The following is a 17,533-nucleotide window of genomic DNA, read 5'->3' on the forward strand; positions in this document are numbered from 1 at the left end:
TTTGACTCAGTGATCCAATCAAATGCTAACTTTCTCGCTCTCTTTTAATCCCTCTACCTATGTCTCTTTTTCTTTTTTTCTTTTGGCTTCATACTCACTCCCCCTCTCTCTTTTTTTCTCTCTCTAGGCCCGATTATCTAAAGGTCTCTGGGCTGGCGAGATTATTTACGAATGCTCACCAGTACATATTTTCCCTGGTGGAATTATCTAAAGCCACTTTTTACCCTGAAAAAAGTGGGTCTCGTTAAGGGGCATATATAAGATGCAAACATTACAAAGTGCACAATGAAAAATGTAAATAAATAAACATTCTAAATGAATAATTGAACCATTCACACATAAATACACAGGATAAAATTGTATTGTTAAGGGGCATCAACAATTGTAACAACATTTTTCACTAAAATTTGCATTTTATCAAAAACTTAAAGTGAAGGTAAAGTTAATGGGTCTGCTACAAAAAATAAATATATCATTCAAAATAAATAGCATGTTCATTCATCAATTCTTCTATTTTGCAATATTACCTTAGATATCTGTTATAATGTGCTCCGATTTTGCTTTGCTCAAATCAACCCGTTTTTTTTTTTTTTCTAAACAACGATCACGTTGTTTAGACAGCCAATTGATTCTTTGGCCGTTAGGCGGCCGTCAATTGACGTCAGCAGAGGATGGTTAATTCTGCGCCTGCCCAACTATTTGTAGTTCCTCCTTGAAAAGCGAGCGCGTCCCCGTGTAGCGCATGCGCATTAAGCAGTTCAGTTGCAACGAACGAGCGATATTCACACAGCTGGTGACAGATAATTTTTGGGCGCAGACGCAGTGATTAGAGGCTCGATGTGCACGAGCGTAGTTGACACGTATAGAGCGGGTGGGACCGCTCTATACGTCAAAGTATCGCAAACACGGAAATGCTGGATGGGAGGAGATTAGGATGGCAAGGATTAGAAAAGTAAAGGTAGATAAATACAGTCAAATATAAGTTTATTTAAAAAATAAACATAGCGACTACGTTGTATGTTGGAAAAGGAATATAGATATCAATTTTTATGGGAAAAACTTTACCTTCACTTTAAAATTTGTATTTAAATTACACAGGAATAAACCATAATAAATATGCCCAGTGTAAATACACTGGATGTGCAAAAAAATAAACTAAAAAGTGACGAAGTTGTGATAAAATATGCAAAATACTATCCTAATAGAAAAACACATGCATACAAAAATATAGGCGATTGTAAAAGATGCTATATGCAGGAAGCAGCACAACGTGATTTGTTTTTGATGTAGGATTTCATTTTTTAAAGTGCGCCCCATGCTCACTGATATCTTCACTCTACCCAGAGAAGTTTCCCTCTCTGGCGAGCTCCATTACTTGCTATAGGAGGCATCTTGCCACTTGCAACAACTGCCTCTCGTTTAAGATAATTCCAAAAGAGCAGCCCTGCGAGGGTCATTGTGAAAAACCCTGTCTGCTTCAGCAAAGTGTAGACAATCAGGCCCTCTGTCTTTTTTAGCTCTACTTCTTTTGTGCCACTCTCTGTCTCTCTACTCACTCATTGTTTTTTACCTCAATTGTCAATACAAACTGGAAATAAATTTACTTTTTCTGTAACCACAAATAAATTCTTTCCTTTTCTAAACAATGTACAGTTTCTATTTACATTTGTTTTCCAGCAGCCATCATATTCAGTGAATGTCCATATTAAATATTTGTTTTAAGTATCCCTTTGTTTTTTCCTCAAATTATTCAGTCTTTAAATAGCATTTTTTTTTTGAGTGGTCATATTTAAAGGGCAATTATAGTCAAAAAATGATATGCTCCAGTTTGTTGCATTTAATTTTAAGACTAGTGCACTAGTGCACATCTATGTGTAGTACCGCTGGGGACTCGCAGAACACTGCTGGCCCCAAACAGAAACGCTAGTTACACAGTTGGTTCATGAGATTAGTGCTGCCAATTGGGTCAGCTGCAGTTGCTGCTCGGGACCAGCAGTGCTTTGTGGATCCGAGCTGTACTTATACTATGTGTTTAACCCCTTTTGCAGGGGTTAAACATTAGCGCTGCAGAATCTGTTGGCGCTCTACAAATAACTGATAATAATAATAGGGCTAGGTTACAAATTGAGCGCAAAATATTGCTTCTGCAAAAGCGATATTTGCGCTCAACTTAGTAATACCAGCGCACAAGAGTGCGCTTCCATAGGCTCCAATGGGAGCCTCATTCTCATGCCGTGAGACACAGCATAAAAACTAGTGCAGCAAAGGGGGTAAGTCGTGCAGTGATGGGCAGCAAATTTAAATATATATGTATATTAAAATATACATACATATTTATTTGTTAATATTTGTATATACGTATGTAAGCATTTACATATATATTTACTGGGAACATTCTGTCCCCATAGATCACAATGTAAAGGCACTTTTCAGTTCTGTTTTTTTCTAACACCCCACACCTGCCACTTTTAACCCCTAAAAACTGCTTAGTGTAGGGTTTGTTGTTTTGTTTTGTTTTATAAACATGCTATTATTTTTTATTTTCTGAAAGATGCTACACACAGTTTTGGGCGGATAGTTGGGGCACATTTTAAAAATATACCAGAGATCTGACCTCTGGTTAATTTTCTGAGCACTAATTACTACCGCAAGCTCGCAGCAGCAATAACCAGGCACTTGTAATGGCTGGTTATTTATCGTGTGCCCGTAAACGGCGTTAAATTAGCGCTCCACTTGTAATTTAGCCCATAGAGTTTCATGGTCACTAATCTTAAACATTACATGCTCTAAAGAGAATGTAATGTCTCAATTATAATGGCCTTTTTTTTTGTTTATAAGAAACCATAAGAGGAAGCTCCCTCTGATTTGATAAAAGTTTTGCTCAAGCTAAGCCAGTGTTTTATGTCATGCAAATTGTTATATTGGAGTAAACTATTATTCTTCCTCACTATCCATGTGTGATGAGCTTGAAATTCCCACCTGATCTAGTCCTATCAATTTTCGATTGTCATGTGACATAAGACAGAAGGCAACATATTCTCATTTCAACAGCAGCAATTCTAATCGATTTGTTATTTCTTTAATTGGACATCATAACAGAAAATTTGCCTTTTTATTAAAGGGACAGGCTCCTTTATTAAAAGCGCATGGAAGACAGAATGAAACTTTCATGACTCAGAGTGTTTAATTAAGAAAATAACTACAGTAATGTACAATTTTTAGATGTCTTTCTACTGGTATCCTTTTTTAAAACATATCTGATTTCTATAAGAGAATACCTAAGTAGACTGTGGAGCGTGCACGTGCCTTGACAACTACATGTATAACATTGTTATGAATATTGCTGCCAAATAGTGTTCGACACATATACTTATGAATTAGGAAAGTGTTCTTTTGTATTTCATATCCTATTAAAGACAGGTCCAGTACACTATACATGGAAAAATCCACTTGTGAAAGACAACAAAAACATTTAAATCTTTAATATTTTTGAAAAATATGCATTGGTTTGGAGTCCTAGGCCCTCTAGCCAGGTTTGTTGAATGTTGTTTACCTAACTTCCTTTGCTGTGATTAAAGGGATATGATACCCAAATGTTGAAGGACTTGAAAGTGATGGAACATAGCTGTAAAAAGCTGACTAGATATCACCTGAACATCTCTATGTAAAAAAGAAGATATTTGCCTCAATATTTCCTAAGTATTCACACCCCACTGTAAAGAATGCTAGTCCCAGGACTTGCAAGGAAGTGTACATCTGGCATGTGCAGGGACAGTACTGTTATTTTCATATGCAGTTTAAAGATGTTTACTATGGAATCTCATGAGATTGAAGTGAATTCTCATGAGATCAAAGCAAAAGCAATGCATGACCTTAGCATTGCTGATTGGCTATTGTGTTTTGTTTTCAACTTGCAGCTGGGCATTAGGGGAAGTATAGATAACATTGTTCTCACTCCCGTGGAGTTGCCTAGGAGTCAGCACTGATTGGCTAAAGTGTAAGTCTGTCAGAAGAACTGAAATAAGGGGGCAGCCTGCAGAGACTTAGATACAAAGTAATCACAGAGGTAAAAAGTATATTAATGTAACCATGTTGGTTAGGCAAAACTGAGGAATGGGTAATAAAGGGATTATCTATATTTTTAAACAATAACAATTTTGGAGTAGAATGTCCTTTTAGTGGAGAATTAATTTTGCTTAGTAAACTACACAATAAAAGTAAAAATAATGTTGTCTTTGCTGACCATGGCCTAGATTTAGATTTTGGCGTTAGCCGTCAAAACCAGCGTTAGAGGCTCCTAACGCTGGTTTTGGGCTACCGCTGGTATTTAGAGTCGTGTAGGTAAGGGTCTAACGCTCACTTTCCAGCCACGACTTTTCCATACCGCAGATCCCCTTACGTCAATTGCGTATCCTATCTTTTCAATGGGATCTTTCTAACGCCGGTATTTAGAGTCGTGGCTCTAAGACAAATATTTTAATCTGCAAATGTATACTATTTTAGGTTTTTGTATCCCCCTTTATTTCCAGGGATCTCCCTTATTTGCCCAAACGTTTTTTAGTCTCCCAGGCTCCCTTATTAATTTGCTTTTAGAACAGTTTCCCCTTATTTTATTACATGTAAATCTTCAATTTATATATTTAATATTGTGCTCTTGTACTTTTATTTAGTTCATAATTGTGGTGCACCTGACAGTTTAATGAGGAGGCATAGTGTGAAACGCGACCACATTAGGGGCAGTTTGTTATTTTAAACAGCAATCCCTTTGTCAAACTATAAGAGATTTAAAGGGACATTAAAAAACTTTAAGATGGTAATATAAATAGATAAATTATAAAGGATCTCTCATTGTTTTATAGAAACTATTATTTTATAAAGCTTTACATTTATTTTGTCAATATTTAAACAACTAATGAAACTTTAAAACATGCATCTATATATTATTCTCAGACTAATCTTTTCTTTAAATGCCTCACTATATTTAGCATTTATTTATTTAAAATTTACCATCACAATTATAGTCGACGAGAATCAACTTTCAAACATTATTATTTGAATATTTCAAGGCTTTGTTTTATAGTTAAAAGCCACATTTAATAGTCTAAAATGACATTTGATCATGAAATTTTAAACATGATAAAAGGAAAAAAAAATTTTTTTACAACAAATAAATGTGTATAACTTTATTTTTGATAAATGTGCCAAAATAATTGCCCATCCCTAGTTGATGAGTATATGAATCCATGGACAGCTGTGACACAGTCAAAGCTCTTGTCAAGTATTGTAAATGTAAGGAAGTTTACCAGAATAAATAATTAAGGATCACGTTTTTGAGAACTGTCGATCAAAGCAATTTAAAAGAAGATTGCTTATACAGCTAAACCTATTTGCAGTAGCTTGCAAGAATGATTTAACTTTCTGGGAAATAAGCATAACCTATGAAGCTAAAAAAGAAAATTCAGTCTCCAAACCAGGCTAACGTAATAGAAAAATCAAAGGAAAATGCTACACCATAAATGTAGCACAAAGGGAAATAAGCCATTTTATTGTTGCATAATTTCTTATACTTGTACTAAAAAAGGCATCACAACATCAAATGCTTCAGAGACTGTATAAACCTTTCCTGAACCCATGAACAATTTATAAAGTTGTCTTTTGAAGAGTTTGCAAAAAAACAAAGGTGAAAATGATAAACAAATTAAAAGACATTTAAGGGGGCAATGCAAAATAATTATATCATCAATACAAACAAGAAAAAATGAAAAATGGCAATTAGAATGTTGAATCTCTTTTAATCTAAAATAAGGTAAAATGAAAGGTTTTAAAAAATATTATAAAGCTAATTAAAATGCATATTCATGCACAGCTTATACTGTAGCATATATGGCTAACTTGTAAAGAATCTCAAAGCTTATTCACTTTTTCGTATCTTATTATTCAAATACAATTCCTGGGTTAATAAAGCAGGCTAAATCCTAATACAAAGAAAATACTAAGTTCTGCATGCAGTGTGGCTTGGGAAAGGAGTGTGTAGTCATATTGTATGTGACCTTGTTATGTGTAATAATTCTTCAGCCCTGATTAACTCCTCCCCCAAGGAGCTTGTTTATGTCTACATTACTTTTTTACCTCCGCATTATAATTTCTGAAATATATGTGCGTATGCCTGGTTGAGACAAAAGTGGGATATCTGTCCATTAAGGATTAACAAAGGAACAGGCATGGAAATGTTGTGCTTTTCTGCCTCTATTTCATGTGGCCTATGAGTCCTTCACAAGGTGTCTGTTGAAGGCATTCTTTCTTCCCTCTGTATCTCTCCCTACAGCTTGCCAAAGACACCCTTGTACAGCAGAACCTTGCACTGGCAACAAACGCCAATGTTCTTGCATAAGGTATCAAACAGACTGAAATTGATGGATTGAAGAGGGCATTGTCTGTAGCAAGAATTTTGCAATGGTCAGTTTATGAGAATTAATAAAGAATGTATTTGTTTTCTGAGAAATGCAGTTATTGATGACATTTTTTTTAAAGTAAAATATCTTCTGTGTTAAGGTGGTTTTGTGTATGGTATCTTCAGTTCTGTGATCTAGGAATTATTTTTTTGCTACTATTTCTAAATACTTGAACTTATCATATATGTTAACTGGGAGAGTGGACATCTTTGCCTGGTTCTGTTTATGATACTAAATTTAAAAAAGCTTGTTGGTACTAACATGAGATCTTATTGGAGGGCTTCAGTACTTCCAATGTGACAATGAGCAGTATTCACTTACTATGTGCAGAGAGTTTCTCTGCTTCTGATCTGATTAAATTACCCTCACTGTCAGCAAGGAGCTGCAGGCAATGCAAATCAGGAAATATAGTACTGCATCATCCAATCAGTCAGCAACTACAAGTGTTTTTCTGTGCTTATTGATTGGTAAAGGATAGTGTCCGTCATGACAGTAATCTATTGACTAGTTAACCCTTTCCCACTTTGTTAAAGGGATATGAAACCCAAAATTTTTCTTTTTTGATTCAGGCAGAGCATACCATTTTAAAAAGTCTCCAATTTACTTCTATTATCAAATTTGCTTTGTTCCCATGATATTCTGTGTTGAAAAGATACCTAGTTAGGTATCAGGAACACTACATGGCAGGAAATAGTGCTGCCATCTAGTGCTCTTGTAAATGAATAACATTCTTGCAAAACTGTTGCCATATAGCCCCTAAGCATACATCCTTGCTTTACAACAAAAAATACCAAGAAAACAAAGAAGATTTGATAATAGAAGTAAATTTGAAAGTTTACTAAGCAGTCAATCGGCCCCAATGAATCTGTTTCTGCACGAGCCTTCAGGCTCTCCGGAAACAGGAGTTAAGAAGCAGCAGACAGCGTAACAGTAACAGCAGTTAAGAAGGTGGCGGACAGCGTATTCTAACGGCATTTATCAATGTGCGGCGGACATGATCGCTACAGCGGATCATGTCCATCCGCACATTGATAATTCGGCCCCAATATCTGAATTACAAAAGAAAACAATTGGGTTTCATATCCCTTTAAAGCACCAGGACTCTGAGTAAGATCAGCCTCCAGGTTTGTGGAAGTTTACCAGGATAAATATTTTATTTTATAGGGTGTTGATGAAGCTTTTATAAAGTTTCATCCATTACATCAGGCACCATAACAGGCTATATTTTCCTGTATAGCCATATAAAACAATTCTATCATAATAAAATAAAAATAATCCTAAATATTCTTGTTAATACTAGTTGTTTTATGGGGGTTTTGTTAAATAATTTTTCAGCTACACACAAGAGCTCTCAGATTATTACCAACAATATATCAATATATATAATCAATTGAAAGAAATGAATCACAATATTGCACAGTCACTTAGAAACCCAGACATAGGGGTCAATTTATCATAGTGCGAGCGGACATGATACGATGTAGTGTATCATGTCCGCTGCACATCAATAAATGCCGACAGCATACGCTCTAGCAGGGGATGTCAATCAACCCGAGCGTATTTCTGTCCGCGGCCTCAGAGCAGGTGGACAAGTTATGGAGCAGCTGCTTCATAACTTCTGTTTCCCGGCAAGCATGAAGGTTTGCGTGGAAACAGGGGCATCGAGCTCATTGTCTGTAATCCTTCTTCTAAAGTCCCTTAATAAGCATCACAGACAAAAACCATTGCATTGAAAGTATTGCAAATCCCAGCAGTGTGTAGAAATCACGAAACAACAGAGAGTTTATCCCACTGACTGAACCCACGATACCCGGCTCACTTGGCTGTGCGTATATCAAACGCACACATTCTCCAGTGGGGAGTGGAACCCTTAGAGCAGCCTATGCCCAAAACAGCCTATGGCTGTGCCCACTCACCGCTCTTCTAATGCCTTCTCGGTAGCTGTCCTTTAGGGGTCTCTTTTGCTTCAGCAAGCAAACAACACTGCCGCTAGTAGTGGCATCCAATTCTCTTGGGGGGGTGTCCAAACACCTGATCGGTCTGGGCCAATCTCTGTAGTCCTGCTCCGGAGCTAATCTTCAAATGTATAGAGAGAAGGAATTGCGAGCTCCCTTTGCCTCAAGACCCTGGTCCAAATGTAAGAAATTCAAGGAAAAAGTTCATCCCAAGGCAAAGTTACAAAATCAAATGTTTTATTGTAATCCAAGTAGGATAAAAGTAACCCATGGGGGTCCAAATTACACATAAAAGCACAGATGCATTAGGCTGACATGTTTCAGCAAACTGCCGTAATCATAGCTGACACAATACACCTGTGACACTTATTTAAAAGCACACCTTAACTTTCATTGGTTGTAAAGGTAACCAATACAAGTTAAATTACTGTGTATCTTTTTAACCCTTAATACATACTCCGTCGCTACCTGTGAAACAACTGAACATATGAACATATGTAAACCCAATTACCAAAATTCCAATAGACCCTTTTATAAAGTTATACATCTTATTCAAAATGAAGGAGTGTATCTTACATTTTATATGTTATATATATATTCGTATATTGGTCTGTCCTTCTCTTAGGGGTACATATAATGGCATCATAGGAAAAGGGGCTATAGATGTGACATAATTAAAATATAATTTTTATATACAGTGGAGCAAAAAAGTATTTAGTCAGCCACCAATTATGCAAGTTCTCCCACTTAAGAAGATGAGAGAGGCCTGTAATTTTCATCATAGGTATACCTCAACTATGAGAGACAAAATATGGAAACAAATCCAGACAATCACATTGTCTGATTTGGAAATAATTTATTTGCAAATTATGGTGGAAAATAAGTATTTGGTCAATATCAAAAGTTCATCTCAATACTTTGTTATATATCCTTTGTTGGCAATGACAGATGTCAAACGTTTTCTGTAAGTCTTCACAAGGTTGTCACACACTGTTGCTGGTATGTTGGCCCATTCCTGCATGCAGATCTCCTCTACAGAACACGGACTTTCAACTCCCTCCAAAGGTTTTCTATGGGGTTGAGATCTGGAGACTGGCTAGGACACTCCAGGACCTTGAAATGCTTCTTAAGAAGCCACTCCTTCATTGCCCGGGTGGTGTGTTTGGGATCATTGCCATGCTGAAAGACCAAGCCACGTTACATCTTCAATGCCCTTGCTGATGGAAGGAGGTTTGCACTCAAAATCTCACTATACATGGCCCCATTCATTCTTTCATGTACACGGATCAGTCGTCCTGTTCCCTTTGCAGAGAAACAGCCCCAAAGCATGATGTTGCCACCCCCATGCTTCACAGTAGGTATGGTGTTCTTTGGTTGCATCTCAGCAGTCTCTCTCCTCCAAACACGACGAGTTGTGTTTCTATCAAACAGTTCTACTTTGGTTTCATCTGACCATATGACATTCTCCCAATCCACTTCTGGATCATTCAAATGCTCTCTAGCATACTTCAGACGGGCCCAGACATGTACTGACTTAAGCAGGGGGACACGTCTGGCACTGCAGGATCTGAGTCCCTGGTGGCGTAGTGTGTTACTGATGGTAGCCTTTCTTACGTTAGTCCCAGCTCTCTGCAGGTCATTCACTAGGTTACCCAGTGTGGTTCTGGGATGTTTGCTCACCGTTCTTGTGATCATTTTGAACCCACGGGGTGAGATCTTGCGTGGAGCCCCAGATCGAGGGAGATTATCAGTGGTCTTGTATGTCTTCCATTTTCTAATTATTGCTCCCACAGTTGATTTCTTCACACCAAGCTCCTTGCCTATTGCAGATTCAGTCTTCCCAGCCTGGTGCAGGTCTACAATTTTGTTTCTGGTGTCCTTTGACAGCTCTTTGGTCTTCACCATAGTGGAGTTTGGAGTGTGACTGTTTGAGGTTGTGGACAGGTGTCTTTTATACTGATAACAAGTTCAAACACATGCCATTAATACAGGTAATGAGTGGAGGACAGAGGAGCCTCTTAAAGAAGAAGATACAGGTCTGTGAGAGCCAGAAAATGCTTGTTTGTAGGTGACCAAATACTTATTTTCCACCATAATATGCAAATAACTTATTTCCAAATCAGACAATGTGATTGTCTGGATTTGTTTCCACATTTTGTCTCTCATAGTTGAGGTATACCTGTGATGAAAATTACAGGCCTCTCTCATCTTCTTAAAGGGACTGTAAATCTTAACCCCTCTATTACAATATTAATGTTAATCATTAAAATCATAACGATTTGAAGTTAGTTTGCAGAGTATAAGCGCTACGGAAGCGTTTTAAAACCGGTTTAAATAATTACCTCTTTCAATATCCACTATCCGCCCATGTAGCCGCAGATACTTTTTTCACCGACATCGCTGCAGGGCCGTTCCATCAATCATTACTTTCAATACGCCCATTTTCGGATCCGGAGCGCGCATTTACACTTCTGTTGCGCATGCGCAGTTCAACCACTGACATATAAGCAGTGGATCGTGATGCTAACCGCATTGTGATTTACTGCTTATATGCTACTAAAAAGAACTAATCTATTGAGTGTTAAATTACCCCCTAGACTATAACGAGCAAATATAAATAAAATAGTTTAATTAGTAAGTTTATTTATTACATATAAATTTATTTAGATTTAAAAATGTCCTAAGGTTGTTGTAATGTCAATTTATTTTTCTAATAGCTTATGCAATTAAAATTTTAATTTTCAAAAAGTAGTTAATAAAACATTATCTTCTCTTTCGATAAAGTAATGGAGTTGCTCGTTTGTCAATAGGAGTGACTCACCGCTCATTCAGATACACAGAATCTCAATGCACGACGAAGCATTGAGATTCTGTGTATACCGCTGAAGACTGAGATGTAATGCGCATGCGCACGTGGAGAGGGAACGCGCTGTCAAAATTGCAGAAGACGGACGTTCGCTCCACTGTTGGCTGCAGGGGCTATGACGGTAAGTATTGAAAAAAATAATCAAATTCGTAGGCGGACAGAAGATGTGTTATTTGGGTAAGTATAAAATACTTTTTTAAACGCTTCCACTGCGCTTTAACTCTGCATAGTAGGAATAATCAATATATTAACTTGAATATTTTAATTTAATGGGAACTAGAGTTAAAGGTTTACTGTCCCTTTAAGTAAGAGAACTTGCACAATTGGTGGCTGACTAAATACTTTTTTGCCCCACTGTAATTGAATAGGTAACTTGGAAATGGATTTAACAACTGATTCATAGTATAGAAGTCTTTGGGGAGTATCATAGCTGCTATCTATGTCACCGCAGTGGGATTATAAGCACATGTATTACTATACATCATTGTTGCATGTCTAAAGTTTAATAGCAGAATAGACATAGACAATTTATGTATGCACTCTCACCATCAGCCAAAAACTGCCAGGGTGCTATAATATAGTAAATACAAATCTGAAGGGACAACATTTGTTCCCGAAACGTCACTATCTAATAAAGGATTTTTGTCACGGATGGCAGAAGACCAGTAAGTACTTATTTCCACAGATTTGTATATATATATAATCAATAGAAAGCGCTGGCTACTATAGTTGGTTTAGCACATATTGCTATACACGTAAAAAAACAAACCATATATATATATACAGAGAAATTCTCAAAACTCTCATCATAATTATAAATATATGTTCAGTTTAAAACAAAACCCAGATGAATTACAACAGTTCTCCTTCAGGTCAATATGTGCAGGACCTCTTGTTTAATCCCCTTTTGGGTGACCACTTACTTTATACTACCTCGATCACTATGAGGTAAGTGTTAGACGTATCTGGTGTATCCACCTTGTATTGGCCTTTCAAAGGGACTTGTTTGGGATGGTAATGCCTCTTGTCAGTGGTAGAAACCTCCAGGCTGTATGCTTTTCCCAGATTGGTCACTGTATGTTCGTGACCGGCACTGTGGGACTAGTTCTCTCTCTGTGCATCTGTGTGTTATAGGGGCGGGTTTACCAGGTCACAAGCCTCCCGTATTGTTACTTCACAGGAGGGTTCCGTGGTTCTTGATACCGGATCGTCTGGTCTTCAGTATATTGTAAATCAACTTGTATTTTAGTGGCTTCCTGTGTAGGAGACAGATTCTGTACGGTACTGATATCCTCTGGGCTGAAAAAAGATATCAATTTTGTAGGTGTGGTCTGAGCAATAATCCAATGTACACTAGACAGTTTCCCGAACTGATGATGCCTCTGTTGTTTCTGGAACAAAACTTCAATACTAATACCAGGATTCCTACTTGTATTATATATATATTTATTTATTTATATTTGAATCCAAAGTTTATTGAAAAGACATCTTACACCTGTAATAAACAATTATAAATACAATGGCAAACACAGTTCATTTATTGTCTTTTTATGCTTAATCAGTGGTTTATTAAACAAAATATTGAATTTTCACTTGTGTTAATTACAGACTGTGGGTAGATTATGTTACTGTTAAAATATTTATTAGCTTTTTATTTTTTACAAAAAAAATAAATCCCATTAAGCCTTTGAGGATTTTTAAGCTGTCATTCTAAAGAGGATTGCCTTGGTTAACATAAAGCATAAGAGTAAAGTTTAAAAACAAGCTGGACTTTTTACATCTATTGTTCACTTGCAAAAGATGTATAGTTAAATCGAGCAGCAATAGTTTAGATCTTTAATAACCATTTTGATGTTTTCATATACATGTAATATATTTAGTTTATTTTCCAGCACTGACATGCAATACATATGTGTGTATCAGCAGGTCTAAAACCAGTATAGTGGATGAGATATGCAAATAGACACATAAAACATGACATTTACTATGATGATTATTTGCAGCAACTTTTTCATATTAGAGAATTTAACATGGAGTTTAATATGGAGAATTGACTCTATAGAATGTTTTTTCAGATGCAATCCTCAGAGCAGGTTAATAACCATGGTTACTGTTCAGCTGATTAGTTCACCGCTAGTTTAAATATCCTTAATGGGTGGGGTTGCCAGGTGTCCAGTATTCAACTGGACAGTCCAGTATTTTAGCATGATCACCAGTAAAATCCTCACAAAAATACTGTACACTTGAAAATTCCTGGGTGTTATCTAAATGGTAACGACATCTTATGCCTTTAACACATTACAAATATTGAGCAGTAAGAAGTGAGGTGTAGTCAAAGGGGTCAAATTACTTTTGTTTATGTGTGTTACTGGCAACCTAAGAGGGAAAATTATTGATCTGAATCTTACTAACAGCCAAGTGGTAAAATAAATGCTCAGTTGTGAAAAATATAAACTGTGGGCTCAAGAGTGGGGGCTAAGGTAGAGCTTTAAGGAGGGCACTGTGAACCCACTTTCCACTGTGCCCAGTCATAAACAGGTTGTTCAGTATTTTGTGGAGGGCAGCTGACAACCCTATTAAAAGGACATTTAACACCTTGAGATTGTTCAGTTTAATTATATGTAGTAAAAAAACACTTGCAATATATTTTCATGATTTATTTTGTATCCCATTTCCTTGTTAATTAATTATGAAAATTGTGGGCTTTACAATTCCAGATAAAAGCGCACACTCCATAATTAATACCAGTTAATAAAAATACATCTGCATGTTATTCACAGGCTAATCTTTGCTTTGAAGTTATCAACCATTTACTAACGGCTAGATTTAGAGTTTGGCGGCCAAAGGGGTGCGTTAGCTACGCGTGCTTTTTTTCTCCCGCACCTTTTAAATACCGCTGGTATTTAGAGTTCACAGAATGGCTGGGTTTTCAGTGCGTTAGGCTCCAAAAAGGGAGCGTAGAGCATAATTTAATGCCACTGCAACTCTAGATACCAGCGGTGCTTACGGACGCAGCCAGCTTCAAAAACGTACTTGTGCACGATATCCCCATAGAAAACAATGGGGCAGTTTGAGCTGAAAAAAAACCTAACACCTGCAAAAAAGCAGCGTTCAGCTCTTAACGCAGCCCCTTTGTTTTCTATGGGGAAACACTTCCTACGTCTGCACCTAACACTCTAACATGTACCCCGAGTCTAAACACCCCTAACCTTACACTTATTAACCCCTAATCTGCCGCCCCCGCTATCGCTGACACCTGCATATTTTTTTTAACCCCTAATCTGCCGCTCCGTATACCGCCGCTACCTACATTATCCCTATGTACCCCTAATCTGCTGCCCCTAACACCGCGACCCCTATATTATATTTGTTAACCCCTAATCTGCCCCCCACAACGTCGCCGTCAGCTACCTACAATAATTAACCCCTAATCTGCCGATCGGAGCTCACCGCTACTATAATAAATGTATTAACCCCTAAAGCTAAGTCTAACCCTAACACTAACACCCCCCTAAGTTAAATATAATTTTTATCTAACAAAAAAAATTAACTCTTATTAAATAAATAATTCCTATTTAAATATAAATACTTACCTGTAAAATAAACCCTAATATAGCTACAATATAAATTATAATTATATTGTAGCTATTTTAGGATTAATATTTATTTTACAGGCAACTTTGTATTCATTTTAACCAGGTACAATAGCTATTAAATAGTTAAGAACTATTTAATAGCTACCTAGTTAAAATAATTACAAAATTACCTGTAAAATAAATCCTAACCTAAGTTACAATTAAACCTAACATTACACTATCAATAAATAAATTAAATAAACTACCTACAATTATCTACAATTAAACCTAACACTACACTATCAATAAATAAATTAAATACAATTCCTACAAATAAATACAATTAAATAAACTAACTAAAGTACAAAAAATAAAAAAGGACTAAGTTACAAAAAATAAACAAATATTTACAAACATTAGAAAAAAATTACAACAATTTTAAACTAATTACACCTACTCTAAGCCCCCTAATAAAATAACAAAGACCCCCAAAATAAAAAAATCAGCCAATCAGAATCAAGTTCAATCCGATTGGCTGATTCAATCAGCCAATCAGATTGAGCTCGCATTCTATTGGCTGTTCCGATCAGCGAATATGGATCGCCAGCCCCCGCTTGGGCTTGAATGAAGATTTCGGAGCCAGGACGGATCGGTGTGATACCCGGCGAGGTGAAGATAAGGTAGGAAGATCTTCAGGGGCTTAGTGTTAGGTTTATTTAAGGGGGGTTTGGGTTAGATTAGGGGTATGTGGGTGGTGGGTTTTAATGTTGGGGGGGGGTATTGTATGTGTTTTTTTTACAGGCAAAAGAGCTGAATTCTTTGGGGCATGCCCCACAAAAGGTCCTTTTAAGGGCTGGTAAGGTAAAAGAGCTTTGAACTTTTTTAATTTAGAATAGGGTAGGGCATTTTTTTATTTTGGGGGGCTTTGTTATTTTATTAGGGGGCTTAAAGTAGGTGTAATTAGTTTAAAATTGTTGTAATATTTTTCTTATGTTTGTAAATATTTTTTTATTTTTTGTAATTTAGTTCTTTTTTATTTTTTGTACTTTAGTTAGTTTATTTAAATGTATTTATTTGTAGGTATTGTATTTAATTAATTTATTGATAGTGTAGTGTTAGGTTTAATTGTAGGTAATTGGAGGTATTTTATTTAATTCATCTATTGATAGTGTAGTGTTAGGTTTAATTGTAACTTAGGTTAGGATTTATTTTACAGGTAATTTTGTAATTATTTTAACTAGGTAACTATTAAATAGTTATTAACTATTTAATAGCTATTGTACCTGGTTAAAATAATTACAAAGTTACCTGTAAAATAAATATAAATCCTAAAATAGCTACAATATAATTATAATTTATATTGTAGCTATATTAGGGTTTATTTTACAGGTAAGTATTTAGCTTTAAATAGGAATAATTTATTTAATAATAGTTAATTTATTTCGTTAGATTTAAATTATATTTAACTTAGGGGGGTGTTAGGGTTAGATTTAGCTTTAGGGGTTAAAAAAATTATTAGAATAGCGGTGAGCTCCGGTCGGCAGATTAGGGGTTAATGTTTGAAGTTAGGTGTCGGCGATGTTAGGGAGGGCAGATTAGGGGTTAATACTATTTATTATAGGGTTATTGAGGCGGGAGTGAGGTGGATTAGGGGTTAATAACTTTATTATAATAGCGGCGCAGTCCGGTCGGCAGATTAGGGGTTAATAAGTGTAGGCAGGTGGAGGCGACGTTGAGGGGGGCAGATTAGGGGTTAATAAATATAATATAGGGGTCGGCTGTGTTAGGGGCAGCAGATTAGGGGTACATAAGTATAACGTACCTTGCGGCGGCGTGCGGACGGTAGATTAGGGGTTAAAAAATTTTAATAGAGTGGCGGCGATGTGGGGGGACCTCGGTTTAGGGGTACATAGGTAGTTTATGGGTGTTAGTGTACTTTAGAGCACAGTAGTTAAGAGCTTTATAAACCGGCGTTAGCCCAGAAAGCTCTTAACTACTGTTTTTTTTTCTGCGGCTGGAGTTTTGTCGTTAGATTTCTAACGCTCACTTCAGCCACGACTCTAAATACCGGTGTTAGAAAGATCCCATTGAAAAGATAGGATACGCAATTGACGTAAGGGGATCTGCGGTATGGAAAAGTCGTGGCTGGAAAGTGAGCGTTAGACCCTTTAATGACTGGCTCCAAATACCAGAGGGCGGTAAAAACCAGCGTTAGGAGCCTCTAACGCTGGTTTTGACGGCTACCGCCCAACTCTAAATCTAGGCCTTAGTGATTAACGTCCCTTTAAAATCTGTCCTTGAATAGAAAAGCCCAGCTCGGGGGGAATTCCGGGCGGTGGCCATGCTTGGATGCAAAAGTTTGGGGTGCTCCAGCTTTCCTTTATTATTGGAGACATCTCAAACATCAGTTTTCACTTAGACTTCATGCTAACATCTTTCAGACCGCAAGAAGATTTGCTCTCCAAAGAAGTCTTTATTATTAGGATTGCTGCGTGCTCTCAAATTCCGGAGCTTTTCTCGAGACTGAGGCCTCATAACAAACCCCCCAGTGGTTTACTTTTCAGTTTCCACTGACGCGCAGTGCTTTTGGTACACTGCTATATACTACAAACAACATGGAGATAACAGCCAGTGAGTTTATAAACCTACTGACAAATTTACTAGATCAGTACAAATGCAGTTTTT

The 17,533-nt window shown here is 36.8% G+C and overlaps 1 protein-coding gene across 3 annotated transcripts in view; it reads left to right on the top strand.

Moving 5' to 3' along the window:
- Window positions 1-17,533, top strand: part of TACR1 (tachykinin receptor 1) — a 481,441-nt gene that overhangs the window by 84,885 nt on the left and 379,023 nt on the right. The window lies entirely within an intron of this gene.

This window comes from Bombina bombina, chromosome 6 (assembly GCF_027579735.1).
Source record: "Bombina bombina isolate aBomBom1 chromosome 6, aBomBom1.pri, whole genome shotgun sequence".
Taxonomy (NCBI): Eukaryota; Metazoa; Chordata; class Amphibia; order Anura; family Bombinatoridae; genus Bombina; species Bombina bombina.